The sequence below is a fragment of the Lissotriton helveticus genome, chromosome 10 (assembly GCF_964261635.1).
Source record: "Lissotriton helveticus chromosome 10, aLisHel1.1, whole genome shotgun sequence".
NCBI lineage: Eukaryota > Metazoa > Chordata > Amphibia > Caudata > Salamandridae > Lissotriton > Lissotriton helveticus.
Genome location: NC_136071.1, coordinates 699558054 through 699576391, shown reverse-complemented (window position 1 = coordinate 699576391; position 18338 = coordinate 699558054).

Genomic DNA, 18338 nt, shown 5'->3' with positions numbered 1-18338 from the left:
TGAACCAGAGAGTGGCAGTGGTGATCCAGAGGGTGGCAGTGATGAACCAGAGGGTGGCAATGGTGATCCAGAGGGTGGCAGTGATGAACCAGAGGGTGGCAGTGGTGAACCAGAGGGTATCAGTGGTGAACCAGAGGGAGGCAGTTGTGAACCAGAGGGTACTGTGATGAACCAGAGGGTGGCAGTGATGAACCAGAGGGTGACAGTGATGAACCAGAGGATGGCAGTGGTGAACCAGTGGGTGGCAGTGATACACCAGAGGGTGGCAGTGGTGAATCAGAGGGTGACAGTGATGAACCAGAGGGTGGCAGTGGTGAACCAGAGGGTGGCAGTGATGAACCAGAGGGTGGCAGTGGTGAACCAGAGGGTGGCAGTGATGAACCAGAGGGTAGCAGTGATGAACCAGAGGATGGCAGGGGTGAACCAGAGGGTGGCAGTGGTGAACCGGAGGGTGGCAGTGGTGAACCAGAGGGTGGCAGTGATGAACCAGAGGGTGGAAGTGATGAACCAGATGGTGGCAGGGGTGATCCAGAGGGTGGCAGTGGTGAACCAGAGGGTGGCAGTGGTGAACCAGAGGGTGGCAGTGATGAACCAGAGGGGGGCAGTGATGAACCAGAGGGTGGCAGTGATGAACCAGAGGGTGGCAGGGGTGAACCAGAGGGTGTCAGTGATAAACCAAAGGGTGGCAGTGATGAACCAGAGGGTGACAGTGGTGAACCAGAGGGTGCTGTGACGAACCAGAGGGTGGCAGGGGTGAACCATAGGGTGTCAGTGATGAACCAGAGGGTGGCAGTGATGAACCAGAGGGTGACAGTGGTGAACCAGAGGGTGAAGTGACAAACCAGATGGTGGCAGGGGTGAACCAGAGGGTGTCAGTGGTGAACCAGAGGGTGGCAGTGGTGAACCAGAGGATTCTGTGATGAACCCGAGGGTGGCAGTGGTGAACCAGAGAGTGCTGTGGTGAATCAGAGGGTGACAGTGATGAACCAGAGGGTGGCAGTGGTGAACCAGAGGGTGGCAGTGATGAACCAGAGCATGGCAGTGGTGAACCAGAGGGTGGCAGTGATGAACCAGATGGTGGCAGGGGTGAACCGGAGGGTGGCAGTGGTGAACCAGAGGGTGGCAGTGGTGAACCAGAGGGTGGCAGTGATGATTCAGAGGGGGGCAGTGAGGAACCAGAGGGTGGCAGTGATGAACCAGAGGGTGGCAGGGGTGAACCAGAGGGTGTCAGTGATGAACCAGAGGGTGGCAGTGATGAACCAGAGGGTGACAGTGGTGAACCAGAGGGTGCTGTGACGAACCAGATGGTGGCAGGGGTGTACCAGAGGGTGTCAGTGGTGAACCAGAGAGTGGCAGTGGTGAACCAGAGGATGCTGTGATGAACCAGAGGGGGGCAGTGGTGATCCAGAGGGTGGCAAGGGTGAACCAGAGGGTGCTGTGATGACTAAGAGGGTGGCAGTGATGAACCAGAGGGTGGCAGTGTTGAACTAGAGGGTGGCAGTGATGAACCAGATGGTGACAGTGATGATCCAGAGGGTGGCAGGGGTGAACCAAGGGTGACAGAGATGAACCAGAGGGTGGCAGTGGTGATCCAGAGGGTGGCAGTGATGAACCAGAGGGTGCTGTGCTGAACCAGAGGGTATTAGTGGTGAACCAGAGGGTGTCAGTAGTGAACCAGAGGGTGCTGTGATGAACCAGAGGGTGGCAGTGGTGAACCAGAGGGTGGCAGTGATGAACTAGAGGGTGGCAGTGATGAACCAGAGGGTGGAATCGGTGAACCAGAGGGTGGCAGTGATGAACCAGAGGGTGGCAGTGGTGAACCAGAGGGTGGCAGTGATGAACCAGAGCGTGACAGTGATGAACCAGAGGGTGTCAGTGATGAGCCAGAGGGTGGCAGTGGTGAACCGGAGGGTGCTGTGATGAACCAGAGGGTGGCAGTGATGAGCCAGAGAGTTACAGTGATGAACCAGAGGGTGGCAGTGGTGAACCAGAGGGTGCTGTGATGAACCAGAGGGTGGCAGTGATTAACCAGAGGGTGGCAGTGATGAACCAGAGGGTGGCAGTGGTGAACCAGAGGGTGGCAGTGCTGAACCAGAGGGTGCTGTGATCAACCAGAGGGTGGCAGTGATGAACCAGAGGGTGACAATGATAAACCAGAGGGTGGCAGTGGTGATCCAGAGGGTGGCAGTGATGAACCAGAGGGTGGCAGTGGTGAACCAGAGGGTATTAGTGGTGAACCAGAGGGTGGCAGTTGTGAACCAGAGGGTGCTGTGATGAACCAGAGGGTGGCAGTGATGAACCAGAGGGTGACAGTGATGAACCAGAGGATGGCAGTGGTGAACCAGAGGGTGGCAGTGATGAACCAGAGGGTGGCAGTGGTGAATCAGAGGGTGACAGTGATGAACCAGAGGGTGGCAGTGGTGAACCAGAGAGTGGCAGTGATGAACCAGAGTGTGGCAGTGGTGAACCAGAGGGTGGCAGTGATGGACCAGAGGGTAGAAATGATGAACCAGATGGTGGCAGGGGTGAACCAGAGGGTGGCAGTGGTGAAGCAGAGGGTGGCAGTGGTGAACCAGAGGGTGGCAGTGATGAACCAGAGGGTGGCAGTGATGAACCAGAGGGTGGCAGGGGTGAACCAGAGGGTGTCAGTGATGAGCCAGAGGGTGGCAGTGAGGAACCAGAGGGTGACAGTGGTGAACCAGAGGGTGCTGTGATGAACCAGATGGTGGCAGGGGTGAACCAGTGGGTGTCAGTGGTGAACCAGAGGATTGCAGTGGTGAACCAGAGGATGCTGTGATGAACCAGAGGGTGGCAGTGGTGAACCAGAGGGTGGCAGTGATGAACCAGAGAGTGGTAGTGACGAACCAGAGGGTGGCAGGGGTGAACCAGAGGGTCCTGCGATGAACCAGAGGGTGTCAGTGATGAACCAGAGGGTGTCAGTGGTGAACCAGAGGGTGCTGTGACGAACCAGATGGTGGCAGGGGTGAACCAGAGGGTGTCAGTGGTGAACCAGAGGGTGGCAGTGGTGAACCAGAGGATGCTGTGATGAACCAGAGGATGGCAGTGGTGAATCAGAGGGTGACAGTGATGAACCAGAGGGTGGCAGTGGTGAACCAGAGGGTGGCAGTGATGAACCAGAGGGTGGCAGTGGTGAACCAGAGGGTGGCAGTGATGAACCAGAGGGTGGAAGTGATGAACCAGATGGTGGCAGGGGTGAACCAGAGGGTAGCAGTGGTGAACCAGAGGGTGGCAGTAATGAACCAGAGGGGGGCAGTGAGGAACCAGAGGGTGGCAGTGATGAACCCGAGGGTGGCAGGGGTGAACCAGAGGGTGGCAGTGATGAACCAGAGGGTGGCAGTGATGAACCAGAGGGTGACAGTGGTGAACCAGAGGGTGCTGTGACGAACCAGATGGTGGCAGGGGTGTACCAGAGGGTGTCAGTGGTGAACCAGAGGGTGGCAGTGGTGAACCGGAGGATGCTGTGATGAACCAGAGGGTGGCAGTGGTGATCCAGAGGGTGGCAGGGGTGAACCAGAGGGTGGCAGTGTTGAACTAGAGGGTGTCAGTGATGAACCAGAGGGTGACAGTGATGATCCAGAGGGTGGCAGGGGTGAACCAGAGGGTGACAGACATGAACCAGAGGGTGGCAGTGGTGATCCAGAGGGTGGCAGTGATGAACCAGAGGGTGCTGTGTTAACCAGTGGGTATTAGTGGTGAACCAGAGGGTGGCAGTAGTGAACCAGAGGGTGCTGTGATGAACCAGAGGGTGTCAGTGGTGAACCAGAGGGTGGCAGTGATGAACCAGAGGGTGGCAGTGATGAACCAGAGGGTGGAAGTGGTGAACCAGAGGGTGGCAGGTGACAGTGGTGAACCAGAGGGTGCTGTGACGAACCAGAGGGTGGCAGGGGTGAACCAGATGGTGTCAGTGATGAACCAGAGGGTGTCAGTGGTAAACCAGAGGGTGCAATGACGAACCAGATGGTGGCAGGGGTGAACCAGAGGGTGTCTGTGGTGAACCAGAGGGTGTCAGTGGTGAACCAGAGGGTGGCAGTGGTGAACCAGAGGATGCTGTGATGAACCAGAGGATGGCAGTGGTGAATCAGAGGGTGGCAGTGATGAACCAGAGGGTGGCAGTGGTGAACCAGAGGGTGGCAGGGGTGAACCAAGGGTGACAGAGATGAACCAGAGGGTGGCAGTGGTGATCCAGAGGGTGGCAGTGGTGATCCAGAGGGTGGCAGTGGTGAACCAGAGGGTATTAGTGGTGAACCAGAGGATGCTGTGATGAACCAGAGGATGGCAGTGGTGAATCAGAGGGTGGCAGTGGTGATCCAGAGGGTGGCAGTAGTGAACCAGAGGGTGCTGTGATGAACCAGAGGGTGGCAGTGGTGAACCAGAGGGTGGCAGTGATGAACCAGAGGGTGGAAGTGATGAACCAGAGGGTGGCAGTGATGAACCAGAGGGTGGAAGCGGTGAACCAGAGGGTGGCAGTGATGAACCAGAGGGTGGCAGTGGTGAACCAGAGGGTGGCAGTGATGAACCAGAGCGTGACAGTGATGAACCAGAGGGTGTCAGTGATGAACCAGAGGGTGGCAGTGGTGAACCGGAGGGTGCTGTGATGAACCAGAGGGTGGCAGTGATGAGCCAGAGAGTTACAGTGATGAACCAGAGGGTGGCAGTGGTGAGCCAGAGGGGGCTGTGATGAACCAGAGGGTTGCAGTGATTAACCAGAGGGTGAAAGTGACGAACCAGAGGGTGGCAGTGGTGAACCAGAGGGTGGAAGTGCTGAACCAGAGGGTGCTGTGATCAACCAGAGGGTGGCAGTGATGAACCAGAGGGTGACAATGATAAACCAGAGGGTGGCAGTGGTGATCCAGAGGGTGGCAGTGATGAACCAGAGGGTGGCAGTGGTGAACCAGAGGGTATTAGTGGTGAACCAGAGGGTGGCAGTTGTGAACCAGAGGGTGTTGTGATGAACCAGAGGGTGGCAGTGATGAACCAGAGGGTGACAGTGATGAACCAGAGGATGGCAGTGGTGAACCAGAGGGTGGCAGTGATTAACCAGAGGGAGGCAGTGGTGAATCAGAGGGTGACAGTGATGAACCAGAGGGTGGCAGTGGTGAACCAGAGGGTGGCAGTGATGAACCAGAGTGTGGCAGTGGTGAACCAGAGGGTGGCAGTGATGGACCGGAGGGTGGAATTGATGAACCAGATGGTGGCAGGGGTGAACCAGAGGGTGGCAGTGGTGAAGCAGAGGGTGGCAGTGGTGAAGCAGAGGGTGGCAGTGATGAATCAGAGGGTGGCAGTGATGAACCAGAGGGTGGCAGGGGTGAACCAGAGGGTGTCAGTGATGAACCAGAGGGTGGCAGTGAGGAACCAGAGGGTGACAGTGGTGAACCAGAGGGTGCTGTGATGAACCAGATGGTGGCAGGGGTGAACCAGTGGGTGTCAGTGGTGAACCAGAGGATTGCAGTGGTGAACCAGAGGATGCTGTGATGAACCAGAGGGTGGCAGTGGTGAACCAGGGGGTGGCAGTGATGAACAAGAGAGTGGCAGTGACAAACCAGAGGGTGGTAGGGGTGAACCAGAGGGTCCTGTGATGAACCAGAGGGTGTCAGTGATGAACCAGAGGGTGTCAGTGGTGAACCAGAGGGTGCTGTGACGAACCAGATGGTGGCAGGGGTGAACCAGAGGGTGTCAGTGGTGAACCAGAGGGTGGCATTGGTGAACCAGAGGATGCTGTGATGAACCAGAGAATGGCAGTGGTGAATCAGAGGGTGACAGTGATGAACCAGAGGGTGGCAGTGGTGAACCAGAGGGTGGCAGTGATGAACCAGAGCGTGGCAGTGGTGAACCAGAGGGTGGCAGTGATGAACCAGAGGGTGGAAGTGATGAACCAGATGGTGGCAGGTGTGAACCAGAGGGTGGCAGTGGTGAACCAGAGGGTGGCAGTGATGAACCAGAGGGGGGCAGTGAGGAACCAGAGGGTGGCAGTGATGAACCAGAGGGTGGCAGGGGTGAACCAGAGGGTGGCAGTGATGAACCAGAGGGTGGCAGTGATGAACCAGAGGGTGACAGTGGTGAACCAGAGTGTGCTGTGATGAACCAGATGGTGGCAGGGGTGAACCAGAGGGTGTCAGTGGTGAACCAGAGGGTGGCAGTGGTGAACCAGAGGATGCTGTGATAAACCAGAGGGTGGCAGTGGTGATCCAGAGGTGGCAGGGGTGAACCAGAGGGTGCTGTGATGACTAAGAGGGTGGCAGTGATGAACCAGAGGGTGGCAGTGTTGAACTAGAGGGTGGCAGTGATGAACCAGAGGGTGACAGTGATGATCCAGAGGGTGGCAGGGGTGAACCAGAGGGTGACAGAGATGAACCAGAGCGTGGCAGTGGTGATCCAGAGGGTGGCAGTGATGAACCAGAGGGTGCTGTGCTGAACCAGAGGGTATTAGTGGTGAACCAGAGGGTGGCAGTAGTGAACCAGAGGGTGCTGTGGTGAACCAGAGGGTGGCAGTGGTGAACCAGAGGGTGGCAGTGATGAACCAGAGGGTGGCAGTGATGAACCAGAGGGTGGAAGTGGTGAACCAGAGGGTGGCAGTGATGAACCAGAGGGTGGCAGTGGTGAACCAGAGGGTGGCAGTGATGAACCAGAGGGTGACAGTGATGAACCAGAGGGTGGCAGTGATGAACCAGAGGGTGGCAGTGGTGAACCGGAGGGTGCTGTGATGAACCAGAGGGTGACAGTGATGAGCCAGAGGGTGACAGTGATGAACCAGAGGGTGGCAGTGGTGAACCAGAGGGTGCTGTGATGAACCAGAGGGTGGCAGTGATGAACCAGAGGGTGGCAGTGATGAACTAGAGGGTGACAGTGGTGAACCAGAGGGTGGCAGTGGTGAACCAGAGGGTGCTGTGATCAACCAGATGGTGGCAGTGATGAACCAGAGGGTGACAATGATAAACCAGAGGGTGGCAGTGGTGATCCAGAGGGTGGCAATGATGAACCAGAGGTTGGCAGTGGTGAACCAGAGGGTATTAGTGGTGAACCAGAGGGTGGCAGTTGTGAACCAGAGGGTGTTGTGATGAACCAGAGGGTGGCAGTGATGAACCAGAGGGTGACAGTGATGAACCAGAGGGAGGCAGTATCGTGGAAGGGTATACTCAGATGTGAGTCCCTTGCTCATTGCACCATCAGGATTCAAGCAAGCCGGGCCGACGACGCCTGAAATGGCAGAAACCGGTCCCCGGAAGCTTGTTTCCTTCCCAGTATAAGAATTGGCTTGGTAGTTTGGTTTGCCCTGTTCCCATCATGCACTGGGACAGGAACAGACTAATTTGCATATAGCCAAGTTCTGAGCTGGGATTGTGCAGTGAGCTAAAAAACGGTGATGGATCAAGCCCTGATCTTTGGACTGGGTAAGAGTGGTCTGCTTAATTCAGGCACTCTGTTCATCACCACCCCCTTTTCTGAATCATTTTGTCCACCATAAGCGTGGAAGGGTATACTCAGATGTGAGTCCCTTGCTCATTGCACCATCAGGATTCAAGCAAGCCGGGCCGACGACGCATGAAATGGCAGAAACCGGTCCCCGGAAGCTTGTTTCCTTCCCAGTATAAGAATTGGCTTGGTAGTTTGGTTTGCCCTGTTCCCATCATGCACTGGGACAGGAACAGACTAATTTGCATATAGCCAAGTTCTGAGCTGGGATGGTGCAGTGAGCTAAAAAACGGTGATGGATCAAGCCCTGATCTTTGGACTGGGTAAGAGTGGTCTGCTTAATTCAGGCACTCTGTTCATCACCACCCCCTTTTCTGAATCATTTTGTCCACCATAAGCGTGGAAGGGTATACTCAGATGTGAGTCCCTTGCTCATTGCACCATCAGGATTCAAGCAAGCTGGGCCGACGACGCCTGAAATGGCAGAAACCGGTCCCCGGAAGCTTGTTTCCTTCCCAGTATAAGAATTGGCTTGGTAGTTTGGTTTGCCCTGTTCCCATCATGCACTGGGACAGGAACAGACTAATTTGCATATAGCCAAGTTCTGAGCTGGGATGGTGCAGTGAGCTAAAAAACGGTGATGGATCAAGCCCTGATCTTTGGACTGGGTAAGAGTGGTCTGCTTAATTCAGGCACTCTGTTCATCACCACCCCCTTTTCTGAATCATTTTGTCCACCATAAGCGTGGAAGGGTATACTCAGATGTGAGTCCCTTGCTCATTGCACCATCAGGATTCAAGCAAGCCGGGCCGACGACGCCTGAAATGGCAGAAACCGGTCCCCGGAAGCTTGTTTCCTTCCCAGTATAAGAATTGGCTTGGTAGTTTGGTTTGCCCTGTTCCCATCATGCACTGGGACAGGAACAGACTAATTTGCATATAGCCAAGTTCTGAGCTGGGATGGTGCAGTGAGCTAAAAAACGGTGATGGATCAAGCCCTGATCTTTGGACTGGGTAAGAGTGGTCTGCTTAATTCAGGCACTCTGTTCATCACCACCCCCTTTTCTGAATCATTTTGTCCACCATAAGCGTGGAAGGGTATACTCAGATGTGAGTCCCTTGCTCATTGCACCATCAGGATTCAAGCAAGCCGGGCCGACGACGCCTGAAATGGCAGAAACCGGTCCCCGGAAGCTTGTTTCCTTCCCAGTATAAGAATTGGCTTGGTAGTTTGGTTTGCCCTGTTCCCATCATGCACTGGGACAGGAACAGACTAATTTGCATATAGCCAAGTTCTGAGCTGGGATGGTGCAGTGAGCTAAAAAACGGTGATGGATCAAGCCCTAATCTTTGGACTGGGTAAGAGTGGTCTGCTTAATTCAGGCACTCTGTTCATCACCACCCCCTTTTCTGAATCATTTTGTCCACCATAAGCGTGGAAGGGTATACTCAGATGTGAGTCCCTTGCTCATTGCACCATCAGGATTCAAGCAAGCCGGGCCGACGACGCCTGAAATGGCAGAAACCGGTCCCCGGAAGCTTGTTTCCTTCCCAGTATAAGAATTGGCTTGGTAGTTTGGTTTGCCCTGTTCCCATCATGCACTGGGACAGGAACAGACTAATTTGCATATAGCCAAGTTCTGAGCTGGGATGGTGCAGTGAGCTAAAAAACGGTGATGGATCAAGCCCTGATCTTTGGACTGGGTAAGAGTGGTCTGCTTAATTCAGGCACTCTGTTCATCACCACCCCCTTTTCTGAATCATTTTGTCCACCATAAGCGTGGAAGGGTATACTCAGATGTGAGTCCCTTGCTCATTGCACCATCAGGATTCAAGCAAGCCGGGCCGACGACGCCTGAAATGGCAGAAACCGGTCCCCGGAAGCTTGTTTCCTTCCCAGTATAAGAATTGGCTTGGTAGTTTGGTTTGGCCTGTTCCCATCATGCACTGGGACAGGAACAGACTAATTTGCATATAGCCAAGTTCTGAGCTGGGATGGTGCAGTGAGCTAAAAAACGGTGATGGATCAAGCCCTGATCTTTGGACTGGGTAAGAGTGGTCTGCTTAATTCAGGCACTCTGTTCATCACCACCCCCTTTTCTGAATCATTTTGTCCACCATAAGCGTGGAAGGGTATACTCAGATGTGAGTCCCTTGCTCATTGCACCATCAGGATTCAAGCAAGCCGGGCCGACGACGCCTGAAATGGCAGAAACCGGTCCCCGGAAGCTTGTTTCCTTCCCAGTATAAGAATTGGCTTGGTAGTTTGGTTTGCCCTGTTCCCATCATGCACTGGGACAGGAACAGACTAATTTGCATATAGCCAAGTTCTGAGCTGGGATGGTGCAGTGAGCTAAAAAACGGTGATGGATCAAGCCCTGATCTTTGGACTGGGTAAGAGTGGTCTGCTTAATTCAGGCACTCTGTTCATCACCACCCCCTTTTCTGAATCATTTTGTCCACCATAAGCGTGGAAGGGTATTCTCAGATGTGAGTCCCTTGCTCATTGCACCATCAGGATTCAAGCAAGCCGGGCCGACGACGCCTGAAATGGCAGAAACCGGTCCCCGGAAGCTTGTTTCCTTCCCAGTATAAGAATTGGCTTGGTAGTTTGGTTTGCCCTGTTCCCATCATGCACTGGGACAGGAACAGACTAATTTGCATATAGCCAAGTTCTGAGCTGGGATGGTGCAGTGAGCTAAAAAACGGTGATGGATCAAGCCCTGATCTTTGGACTGGGTAAGAGTGGTCTGCTTAATTCAGGCACTCTGTTCATCACCACCCCCTTTTCTGAATCATTTTGTCCACCATAAGCGTGGAAGGGTATACTCAGATGTGAGTCCCTTGCTCATTGCACCATCAGGATTCAAGCAAGCCGGGCCGACGACGCCTGAAATGGCAGAAACCGGTCCCCGGAAGCTTGTTTCCTTCCCAGTATAAGAATTGGCTTGGTAGTTTGGTTTGCCCTGTTCCCATCATGCACTGGGACAGGAACAGACTAATTTGCATATAGCCAAGTTCTGAGCTGGGATGGTGCAGTGAGCTAAAAAACGGTGATGGATCAAGCCCTGATCTTTGGACTGGGTAAGAGTGGTCTGCTTAATTCAGGCACTCTGTTCATCACCACCCCCTTTTCTGAATCAAATCGTTTTTGTGGTCTTCTGCCCTCTGCCCCACTCGTTTCTGCCCTCTGCCCAACTCGTTTTTGTGGTCTTCTGCCCTCTGCCCCACTCAGGGGGGGTCTTCTGTGCGAGTTCAAGGGCCTCTTGTGTGTATAAATGGTCAGAGACCGATCAGAGCATCAGATGAAGAGAAAGAAGCTCCTGGTCACAGGAACAGCAGGAGGATTGAGCTCGTGAAAGTCAAGGATACAAAGGCCTCTATCCAGCATCACAGCTGATTTTCGACGGTAGATTTGTGAAGAAGGCACACCTGCCCAGCCTCGACGACGCTCACGATTGTTTTTGGGCTGATGAATGCATCACTGAATTGAGCTTCAACTAGTTCCAGCGACTATGTGTGTGTTACTATGCAATCGCACCCAAGGGCGCGGGGGTCCCTTGAGTGAGCTGTCCATCATAGTGGGTAAATGGCGGGAAGACTGTGCACACCGCGAGTGTGTGGGCGGGGCTTCCGTGCGAGTTCACATGCCTCTTGTGTGTATAAAAGGTCAGAGAAAGATCAGAGCAGCAGATGAAGAGAAAAAAGCTCCTGGTCACAGGAACAGCATGGGGATTGCGCTCGTGAAAGTCAAGGATGCAAAGGCCTCTATCCAGCATCACAGCTGATTTCCGACGGTAGATTTGGGAAGGAAGCACACCTGCCCAGCCTCCTCAACGCTCACGATTGTTTTTGGGCTGATGAATGCGTCACTGAATTGAGCTTCAACTAGTTCCAGCGACCATGTGTGTGTTACTATGCAATTGCACCGATGTGCGCAGGGGTCCCTTGAGTGAGCTGTCCATCATCCTGTAACTATTTTAGGATGGCGCCGGCAAGCTGCCAGCGCCATCCTAAAATAGTTACTAAATTAGCTTCATCAGGAAGCACTAATAGATAAAATAAAGCAGGTGCTCGAGCACCTGCTTTATTTTATCTATTAGTGCTTCCTGTTGAAGCTAACTTAGTAACTATTTTAGGATGGCGCTGGCAGCTTGCCGGCGCCATCCTAAAATAGTTACAACAACTTCAAGCTTGAAGGCTTGAACTTTTGCCCCCCGGATCCGCCGCTCGCGGATTTGCGGATTTTTGGTAAATTCGCGGCAGTTCGCGGATTGCGAATTTACCGAAAATCCGCAAAATCCGCGAGCGGAACGGATTTTGTGCTCATGCTTAGCCTGAACCCACTGAGCAGGATCAGAATGGCTTTGTACCAACAGGCGCAGCAGAGCTATCTTGGACATCTGAAGGATTCTGGAGTCCTGTGCCAAACAAATTTTTGCATCCATGAGTTTCCCGAGCGCCATCCCCGTGTAGCTCCTGTGACCAGGAGGCTGCTTTCTCCTCATCTGCTGCTCTGCTTGGTCTCTGACCCTTTATAAACAAGATGCATGTGAACTCGCATAGAAGCCCCGCCCATTTGGCCCCATCCACCACACACTAGCGGTATGAAACGTCTTCCCGCCCGTCCCCACTATAATGGCCAGCTCACTCAAGGGACCTGGCGCCTTTTGGCGCGCTGGCAAAGTTACAGGCACACGTGGTCATATATTTGTGCAAATGGCACAAAAATCTGCGAGTTCACAGGAAAATTCGCGAACTCGCTGACTTTTTTTGCAATTTCACCCATACTTACTATAAATGCCTAGCTACCTTCACACTAACCAATGTGACTAAACACCCCTATACCTTAATGATTTTAACAAATTATTGAACAACTTATTTTACACATCAGTCAGAAAACATATCTATTACATAGAAAAGAAGAGTAATAAATACAAATAAAATGTTTAATAATTAATTAAAAATCAGCACATCAACAACCAAAAATCATAACATTAGAAATAAAGACATGTAACTAAATAAATCCAACACATGGGAAATGTAAGACAATATGGTTTAGTTACAGCAGATACAATTAGAAATTAAAATGTAACATTGCCCATTCACAAATAAATATATTAAATAAACTTACAGTTCTGTAAATGTAGATATTCCTCCATATCCATGTTGTCGAAATACAATCAACCACAAAGATAAAATAAAGTTAAAAAACAGCAAAGAAAATTCCAGAAATAAAAATGTCCTTGGTAAAAGCATTGAAAAATGCAACATCACAAGGAGCCATAAAAACCCGCCAAAAAATCCTAGGAACTGCTCCAGGAGTCCCGAAAAAGCAAAGGAATTTAAAAATAACAATATTGGTTTACTAGAAACCAAATTAATTTCCTTTAAAAAAATGCAAAAACCACAGCTCTATGGATGACTTCCAAACTGTAAATGTGTAAAAAAACATACAATCCCCAAATACATAACGCTTTTTTCAAATACAACTTAAACATTACACTAAAAGTAAAATAAACACAACATATAAGATTACTATACCTAAAAAGCATGAGACTGCTACCAAACTAAAAGTAAGTCCAACACTCAACACGACTAAAGAAAAGAACACAGACTACAACTAAATTACCCTCAAAATAAAAACTATTAAAAACGAACACTATAAAATAAATTAAATATTCTCCTACGCCCTAAAACTCTATGTAAAATATATTTCAATGTCTTATCATGTCAAGCCATCAGCAGCAGGTAACTGCAGCACACTCCCAGCAAATCTAACTCAAAAAGACATGAATAGACTACAAAAGTACACTTAGTGATAAAAAAGGGGGCTAAATAAAAATACAAAAGACTATCTTCCCATGGAAAACAAAGGGACTTTAACTAAAAAATGTAACAAAGGTTTAAAAATACATAACAATGAGCTAAAATATATAAAAAATTTCAAGAAATGTATTTAGAAAATATAAATAATTATGTAAAGTATAATGCAAATAGTACTATATAAATCAAATAATATAACATAGGACTATTATGAACATAATTATTAAAAGTATATAAAGCCTGTTATAATAAAACATGTTGTATAAAAAATGTACATGGTTAAACAAAATTGTACCATATTTTCAAAATTTTTGAAAAATACCAATATGTGAAAGAATGTTCTAAAATATATATAGCATGTTGTGTCTTTCACAGAAATATAAGAAATGTGGTAAATAAATAATAGCAAAAACCTTTTTTTTATTTTCTGTTATAAAAAAGCATTTTTGTGTTTAAAAAATGTAAACAAATACGTGAAATAAAATATTAAAAACTCAATAAAGAACAATATAAAAATCATAACGTGTCATTTATTGCTCTTAAAGTTTGACATGTAATATTTACACTGTGATATACTTTGTTATGTTATCCAGATTTATAGATCACACTATCAATAAGAAGGTATCCTGGCTAACAAATTAAAATATAAATATTATACACTAAAGTGGCTACATTTACTACTCTCATTTCAATTTAAACCATTTTGATGGTATGTTTTACACTAAACGGATCACAGTTTCCATTCCCACTTCAATCTAAACTATTTACAGAAAGGAATTGTCACTAAAGTGATCATATTTACTGTTCCCACTACAACCTAATTCATTTAGAAGAAGCAGTTGGACACTAAAGGGGTGAACTTTACTATTTCCAATCCAATCTAAGCCATTTACAGGAAGATTTTGGACAATAAAGGGGTGACATGTACTATTCCCACTCCAATTTAAGCGTTACGGAAAAGTGTTGGCCAATATAGGGATTACAGTTACTATTACCACTTCAACCTAAGCCATTAGGTGAAAGTGTTGGACACTAAAGGGGTAACATTTACTATTACCTTTTCAATCTAAAGCATTTAGGGAAAGGTGTGGGACACTAAAGGGGAAACATTTACTATTCCCACTCTAACCTAAGCAATTTACGGGAAGGTGTTGGACATTAAAGTTCTTTCATTTAGTATTACCACTGGGGGCGATTGCTGTCCTCTGTTTCTGGGGGACTGCCGCTGGTCCCAGAAGCCACCGCTTACACTAGTCCACAGGGCAGGAGGAGGGGTACCCCGCAGAGGTGGTTATAATAGACTGGTAATCCAACTGCACGGGACGCATGCAGGACGCACTCAGGGCCGAGGGCAGACCCGCCTGCTCCTGTCTGCGCTCAGGCAAGTGGCTTTAGGGCCGGTTGGTCTCTTGGGGAACAAAAGAACAAGATAGGCTGGTTCTGAATACTTTACATGCCACAAGCTCTCTACCCTAGCCCATGAATTCTGTTCAGCCCCTTCTACTTCCAAGCTTGCCTGCAGCTATGATCACCTTATCACCTGCACAGATCAGGTCCAGGCAATGGGAAATTCCCTACCTTGCCACCCTCCCAGCGATCAGACAAATGTTTTCACAAATTGATGTTGCCCGGGGCATTTGTTTCTAATTCCCGAATGTACCCCATACTCCATAATTCTGGAAGAGATTCCAACTCTGGGTGAAGATAGTCATGAAGATTGGCTGGGCCTGAAATGTAAAGTATCCCACTAGAGCAAGAAAAATTCTGGCTGGCTGACAGACCTAATTGATGACATCATAATGTTACAGAGAGTTAGATGGCTAGGCCCTTCACCTAAGACCTCAGAGGAAGACTGTGTCATAATCAATTTTAACAATCCACATTTGGTGTGCTCCCTGCTGCACCGCCTTGCTTACCTAGTGAACCAACCGGACAAGATACACGCTTTTCCCTTGGGTTTCTTTTACCGGCAACACACCTTGATAATCATCAGAAACAACAGGCCTAGGTCAGGCCTCAACAAGGTAGATGTGCCCACTGCCCCCTTGCCCAAATAATTCCTTCGCTCCATTGTCTGGGTTGTATGACATAGAATGACTGGACTCTTTTCCTGAGTGTCATCAAACCACAACAGTATCTACCCCCGCTCATGAGTCTGTTAAGTGTTGGGGAGAGCCCCCTAGTTCTGGGCCACCAAGTGTTCTGTAGAGGGACTGGTTGATTTGCGACTACTTTCATGGAATATTGCTGGCATCCACCAGAAGTTGAAAAATTCTGATTGATCACAAATGGTAAATGACTCTGATATAGTATGCTGCCAAGAGACTTGGGCCAGAGAAAATTTCAACATAGATGATTTCCAATCATTTTGCATATCAGCCACACCTTCTTAATCAGGCAGATCAAAGGGGGTCTTGCAGTCCTAATCTCTCTCAAATGTAGTAATAGCAGTGCTGAAGAACTATTCTTTACTCCCTGTTATCAAATTATAAAGTTGTCAGGTTTCCCAATTGTTCTGTTAATTTCTTTTTTTTTTACCCTTGCAGCCTAGAAGACATGGACAGTTTTATTTCAGACTTTGTTCAACGAAGTCATGTTCAGGTAGTTAATATTTGGCTGGGGCATTTTAAGTCCCCTGTTATTGGAGACCACGTATGTGGGGTTACGGATTGGCAAGGAGAGAATATAACACACTTTTCCCTTACACGTTATGGTGGTGAAATTCAATCAGATAATTGTTAAAAGCAATTTGTTCTTGCCATCAGCCTTTCTCAAAAAGGACAGAGTGTACCCGCCAACTTTCATAAGGAAATGTAGAGGAAGTACAATTGATGTTATTTTAATATCTTTAGAGCTTGCAGCTTTAATATCAGACTCTGATATTTGCTCATCTATATATGTAAGTGATCACAACCTCATGTTAGTCAGTCATAACTGTCCTTTTCCTAAAAACAATAAGATTGGATGCAGCTCTACCTACAGCATCACCCAAATAGGAAAAAAGATGATCCCACACAATTTTCTAAGGATTTATTTGTAGAAACATATGACATGGTGAAATATGTTTGTCAGAAAAAGTCAATCCAGTCAATCCAGGGGTAGTTTTAAACAGTTCTGTGGAGCTATGTAACATGGCATCCCATATTTTAACTGTAAAGAAACCACATTCTAATCCACCTGCCCATAAATGGTTTAACTCACCACACAGTATTGAAGATGTTAGAACAGCTAGCCATGCATGTAAAACGACCCTAGAGGAGCAAAGGAAAGAAAGTAGAAGGAGGGGCTAGATAGATCTGGAAGCGACAACACAATTTAGGGATAGTAGGGTATTCTTGGGAAATCATTAATCATTCCTATTTTTCTGGGCAAAATCAACCGACAATAGGATATCATATTTCAGCTGAAGAGTGTGTGATCCAAGATATTTGATCAGGAAAATAAACTTTTGGCCACCACAGTCCCTGTAGATCCTCTAAATCTTAACCTGGACAGAACTACCATTATCCATGTGGTAAACAAAGTTTCCAAGGCCATTTTAGGGTGCCCTGCCGGCAAAGCACCCAGCCCTGATGGGGACCTAATTGATGTGTTGACAGAAACCCACATTTGGGCACCACTATAAACAAATGTTTTTCGAGCTCATGAGTGGAGAGCCATCCAGATGCCTTGTATTAATTCCTGGGAAAAAGTCATGGACTGGTGCATATAGGCGTAGAGGGCCATTTATGAAGGAAGAGGTTGCCCCAAGAAATGGGACAAATATGGGAACAATTTCCGAGATGGTACATGTACAATGACTGCTCCTATTGATCCTAATGTCGTTTGTTTGGGGCTGCCCAACAATGATGGCCTTTGATGTCATGCCGATGGGTTGTGGTGGCGTGACAGTTCGAATTTCCTGATATACTGTACAACTATGGATACTTGACTGTGCTGTGATGCTACTAAGGTTGCGCTTCACTGTTTTTGCTTTGTTACTTATTCTTTCAATAAAAAGATATATGTTAAAAAAACACACCAGGAAGGACATCTCATGTTTAGTCTATATGACAGTGAGTGTCATGCCTTCACTATAATGAATGCACACTGAATAATCTATGAATACTGTTTGTGGAAAAAGCTAATAAAATGTTTTAAAAATGTTTTTTTGAGCTAAAATTAAGGAAGTTTACTCGAATTCGTTGAGAATGTCCACTATTGTACCAATCTTCAAAAAGTGGGATCAAAACTTCCTCGTCAGCGATCAGTCTATTTACCTCCTGGACTCTTCTGTAAAAATCCTAAGGATGGAAATTTTCGCTTAAGGTGGAAGATTGCGCTAAAGGCTAAAAAGATAATAAATCTGATGTGTAATATGGATTCCATCTAGGTTTGAGTACAGTTGAACAATCCCTGAATTCATTTTTGCTAATGGGGAAATATGCCAATGCCAGGAGAGGTTCTTTACACATAGCATTGATGGACCTCTCCTGTGCCTTTGACATGGCAGACAGGGGGAATCTTTGGTACCGGATGGAGATGGCAGGCATTGAGATTTCTTGATACATCTCCCCAAGCATCTGCATAAAGGTACAATTGCCTAAATCCAATATGGTTAGGATGTAGAATGTACCCCGTACATCAGGTCAAAAAGAGGGGTTAGGCAGGAACGCATCGTAGTCCAGTGAGCTAGTGAAATAGGCAAGGACTTACCCAAGGTCAGGAGTTGCCCTGTCCCATCCTCATTTACACAGATGATGCAGTCTTAATTACCCGCATTGCAACGGGCCTTTGGTCTTTTAAGTATTTTATGAGAAATTTGAATTGAAAGGGAAACTGTCAGAAGTCTTTCATAATGTGACCTGTGGCCCCAAAAATGCATGCACAAGAAAGTGCTTAATAGGTGGAATCAGCATAGCCAAGATCTCAAATTGTAACTATTTAGTTAATGTCCCAACCGCCCTTAATGCGAACCTAAAATGGGAAAAGCTACTGATTCAAAGGACACAAATATTAACAGGGGCATGTGAGGCAATTTCTTTAATTTGCAAAGAAACTTGGTCATAAGCCCATTAAAGAGATGGTTTTATTGTATAAAAG